The sequence below is a fragment of the Henckelia pumila genome, chromosome 3 (assembly GCF_033568475.1).
Source record: "Henckelia pumila isolate YLH828 chromosome 3, ASM3356847v2, whole genome shotgun sequence".
Taxonomy (NCBI): Eukaryota; Viridiplantae; Streptophyta; class Magnoliopsida; order Lamiales; family Gesneriaceae; genus Henckelia; species Henckelia pumila.
Window position 1 is genome coordinate 1,615,250 of NC_133122.1, and position 5,401 is coordinate 1,620,650.

Here is a 5,401-nt window from a genome sequence, read left to right on the forward strand (position 1 = left end):
ATTTTGGCAGATTGCTTGAGGCTTGCATCGTGATTTGCTACCATTCTTTCCTCCAATCTTAGTGCATTTCTGATTGGACCGTGACTTTTACTTGATTAGTGGAGGGATTTTAACTTAATATTAAATTTTATTGGAGTGGAAATATCTCCACCTTGCTATCTACGTGGAGTTTATATTATGCTCTTCAAGTGTTTGTCTTATTGCTCCAATAAGAGTCTGCACTTCATTCACTCTATTTGCACGATATTTCACTTAGTGCTTGACTCGTTGCAGCTACTCATTGGTGCTGGGATTTAATTAAAATATAGTAGCTTTTGTTTTATGCATGAAATGTGCTAATATTCTTGCTTGCGTGGCTATTATATTTGTAGTGCCCATTGACGTGCCCAGCTTAAGTTCTTTCACCAAGATCGTGGTTTGCTTTGTGCTTTGATTTAAATTCTTCAATTTGTTGGGCCTCCTACTATCGCCCAACAATCTTTGGATCGTTTTGAGTAGTGTTGTGATTGTGCTTGCCGTGAGCTTATTACTCTGTTGCTGGGTTTGAGTTTGACCCTTGGAGCTATAATCTTGCCTTGCATCGTAGTGGAGCTCGAGCTAGCACTGCCCCTTTCTTTTATTTTCATTACTTTTTGCTGTTATTGGATTGCCTGTGTTCGTTGCTTAGTGCAGGAGTGTCCAAGACAGAGATTCTCTTGCTTGCTTTGGCCGAGTGCACTATAGCTCAAGGTATCTGGCTTGATCCCTTTTACTTTCTGTTTTGTGTGCTCTTCTACCTCGCCTGCTATTTCTTGTGTTGTGGTGAAAGGGCTTAGTGGTTGTGGTGGTTGTTATTGGTTGGGTGCTACAATGAGCACCGAATATGTTAACCATTCGGCTACTGATGGGGCTTCTTCGAGTGGTATTGAGAAACCAAGGGCTCAAGAACTCATGTCAAAGTTTATTGCTAAGAATCCAGAAAACACCTTTGCTAGTTTATTCCAAGACAATCGATTGCCGGAGGAAGATTGCCTTTTAAAATATGTACAGCCCACAGAAGGGCAGATTACCCTTTCTTTCGAAGAAATTGATTCAGTGAAAACTTTGGGCCCTTGCTTGGTTGGATGCGTGGTTGGGAGAAAGCTAAGGGGGTATGTGGTCAAGGAAATTATCAAACAATGGGGCTGTAAAGCCAGGTTTGAGCTACACGATAGTGGATGGATTATGTTCTTTTTCCATAATGATGAAGAGAAAAAGAGGGTGCTAGAGGGTGGCCCATATCTTGTTTACGGGAGACATTTGTTCCTTGAAGAATTACCCCCGTGCTTCCTCTTCCGGGTTGAAGATATGTTAATGTTGCCTTCTTGGGTCCAAATCCACGGCCTCCCTGCTGATTGTTGGACAGCCAAAGCGCTTAGCAAGATTGCCTCGGTCCTCGGCAAACCAATCCATATGGATGTCCTCACGATGTTTGAAGGCAAAAGCTTATTTGCTAGAGAATTGGTAGAGATGGATTCTTCACTACCAAGGATTTATGAGTACCCTCTTCTCCTCCCTAATGGTATTAGGACAAACCTGAGATTTGTTTATGAGACAGAACCTAAATATTGTGTAAATTATAATTATCTTGGGTATTCTAATGAGCAATGCCGATGGTTTGGGAACCCAACTGAAAAAGAAGAACCCGAGGGGGGCTGCCCATAACAAGAATCAAACTGGCAATGAGCAACCTAAGCCTCGTAGCAAATCTAGGGGGCCTGGACAGCGAGATCGGAGTAGGCATAGGGATGGAGGCCGTGGGGGAGGGGGATGGCGTGGTGGCCCTTGGGGCAGAGGGCGTGGCCGGGGCCCTGCACGAGGTAGCCGTGGCTTTGAAGGTGGTGGCCGTGGCCCTGCTGGGGAGGCACTAGGCTCTGACCAGGGTGCTCATGAAGGCACGGGTGATAATGGATTAGACATTGATAATAACCCACCCCTTGTGCAAGATGAGGAACATCTCGAAGATGAGGGCATGGTTTTAGAAATTCCGGGATGTAATGGGGAAGAAAAGTTTGTAGTGGAAGTCTTTGAAGGTGATGGAGATGAAGAGGGTTTTGAAAAACTGGTTAGTAAGCAAACAAAAAAGAAGCTCAAGTACCTTAAGCAATTTTCGAGACCTAGCAACTCGGGAGGATCAAGCTCTAGCTTAACTGAGTACATTGAGGTGGATCCTAGGACATGGCTTCCCAATATGACAGCGAAGTCCTTTCTATTAAACCAAGCACAAATCAGGGCTAGGAGACTTAAGGTCGTCTCTCGCCACCCATGAAGATTGCAAGTTGGAACATGAGGGGTTTCAATAAGCCCCTCAAACAAAGGCACGTTCAAGGCGTGTTGAAAAAATACAACTTGAGCGTCCTTGGGTTACTTGAAGTAAAGGTTAATGTTAATCTTGTGGATAGAATGATTGTAGTAACCCGGAAACCATTTTAAGATAATAATATGTTAAACATGATTAAGGGTTGGTAATTGATCTATTTCGGAGTGTTATTGGACTTCGGAAGAGGAATTTGGGCTTTTGACTTTGGGCCAGATCGGAAGCTCCGATCCCAGTTCGGAAGCTCCGATCCTGACCACTTCGGAAGCAGATCGGATGCACGGTGATCAGACGTTCCGATCAGGAACGGAGGTTCCGATCTCAGCCAGCCATCAATGCTCGATGACTCAGCCGTGAGTTTTGACAAGTGTTGATCGGGGGTTCGATCGGAAGTTCCGATCCCGGAACGGTGGTTCCGATCCCGACGTGTCGGACATGCACAGAATGAGCTGGAATCGGAAGCTTCGATCCCGAGATCGGTGGTTCCGATCGTTGCCGAGATTTTGGCTATAAATAGGGCTCATTTGCTTCAGTTTTGAAATACGAATTCCCGCGTTTCCTTCTTCAGTTATATAGTGTGAGATATACACTTGAGGGCCCTATCGGTTATAATAGAGGTTCTGGAATAACCAAGGTGTGGTTATAGTCATCCGGGACTAGCGACTCCAAAGGGCTAACTACGGACGAAGGTATGGTACGGGAATCTATTTAAGTTTTGGGAGTACTTATTAGCTTAGTTAAGGCTTATAGAATTTATGTAGTGATACGGTGAACTTTTGAATATAGGCTTGGAACCTAGGATCCTATTATACTTGAACTAGCCTAGAGGTACGTACACATTGACTGAGATTGCCAGCGAGTATACATGTTTATATGTTGCATTTATTTGGCATTATTATATGGCATGAGATATGATTTACCGTTTTCTATATTCATATGTCATGTTCATATACACGTTGAGCCTATACCTTGTTATACCTGACTATAGAGCCGCTCAGCTCTATACTCGATAGTCTGTCACTGAGAGTACCGCGACGGCGGGGGCATTTATGTCTGTCTACTCTGGTGTACTAGACGAGTGTGGTTGCACCCAGAGGTTGATCCGTGCGGTGGCAGCACTCATATGGCGCCGGTTCTGAGCATGACTTTTCAGATGACCCTGTACCAGTCATCATGTTGCATGCATTATATACATATGTTTACTCATGTCTATGTACTGGGCGTAGCGCTCACGTCCTAGTTGTTATCTTGGACACCCTATTCCATGGGGCAGGTTGCAGGATGGACGGAGCTGGTAGTTCAAGGCAGGACTAGGGAGCAGGAGCCTTGAGGATTTTATTATACAGCAGGATTCGATATAGCTGTATAATGTTTACTGTTTAAGATTTCGATTTGGTTGTATCACTACAGATTTAAGCCTGGTTTATATTACTAAGCTGATATGTAAATTATGGATTATGTTTCCGCACGTTTTTACTCTGTTAAGTATTTTGCTGTATTAAGTTTAATGCATGCTATTAGTTGCCAGTTAGTAGGTGATTCCATGCAGGGTCACTACATTTTTGGTATCAGAGCATGCATAGATTTTGGGATTAGTACTTGGGATTTAGTTTAGTCTTGAGTAATTCTTGCGCATTTGGTATTTTAATGTGCAAATTCTTTTCAGGATATGGCTGACGAGAGTCACGGTAGTGTTGGCCAGGGAAGTGGTCATCATCATCGTCGCCATCATCATCATGATGATCAACATCGTCCTCATGAGGGTCGACGTCGCTATACTATTAATAAGTTTATGCAGGTAGGACCGAAACCCTTAGTGGGAGGCGAGAATCCTGAACAAGCTAGAAGCTGGATGTCTAAACTTGAGAGCACAATCCGAGCTTTTGAGTGTACTGAGGAGCAGAAATTGGAAGTTCTAGAATTCGTTCTAGAGGATAGAGCATGTTTTTGGTGGGATGCCAAGGTTGCTCAGGCACGTACTGAGAGAGGACAGGTGACTTGGGGGGATTTCTGTCGGGAGTTTCAGAAATTGTATTTTCCTCCGGTTGTTCGCCAAGCACGATCTATGGAGTTGCTTACTTTGAGGCAAGGATCAATGACTATTGATCAGTATCAACAGCGATTTCTTGATCTGCTACCTTTCAGTCCCCATATCAATGAGAGTGATGCGTCGAAATATGATATCTGTCTACAAGGCCTGAACCAAGATATCTACTCTCAGGTTGTCGTCTGTGATGACCCGGTATCTTATGAGACTTTGGTGAACCGTTGCCGTCTTGTGGAGACTAGCAACAGGCGTGGACAGTTGATGATGTCAGCACAGCCTAGTGGATTTATTGAGCCTCGAGCTCAATCTGTTGTGCCATCTGTACCTACGTCTTCTTCTACTCCTACTACTTCATCTGGATCTCGTGGTTCACGAGGTATGTTCCGCTTTGTGAAGAAGAAGAAGAAGGAGGAGTTTTGTAGCCACTGTGGTGGGAAGCATCCTGCAGCTTCATGTCGGAGAGCTACTGGGGCTTGTTATATTTGTGGTCAGCAGGGACATCTGAGGAGAGATTATCCTCAGCGCATGGGTTCTGCTAGTGGATCGGGATCCCAGGTTGGATCTCAGGCTTCTATTTTTCCACGTTAGCAGCCAGCACCATAGAGTTCTTCTGGTTATCGTCCCCAGACTCAAGGGCAGGTGTTTGCTCTGTCTCAGGAGCAGGCTACGGAGGGAAGCGATCGCATGTTGGCAGGTAACTTCTTGTTATGTGGTATTCCTGCACTTGTATTAATTGATACTGGAGCATCGCATTCCTTTATTTCTAGTCGCTTCGTTAAGAGATATAGATTACCTTATGTATCATTAGATATGGATTTAGTTGTAACTACTCCGTTGGAGCAAGAGATAGTAACTAAGCGTCTAGTGATGGGTTGCCTTCTGGAGTTTGAGGGTAATGTGTTATCGGCTAATTTGATGATATTAGCGATGACGGATTTTTATTGTATTTTGGGAATAGATATGCTGACTTTGTATCACGCTACTGTGGATTGTTATCAGCGTCTGGTACAGTTTCATCC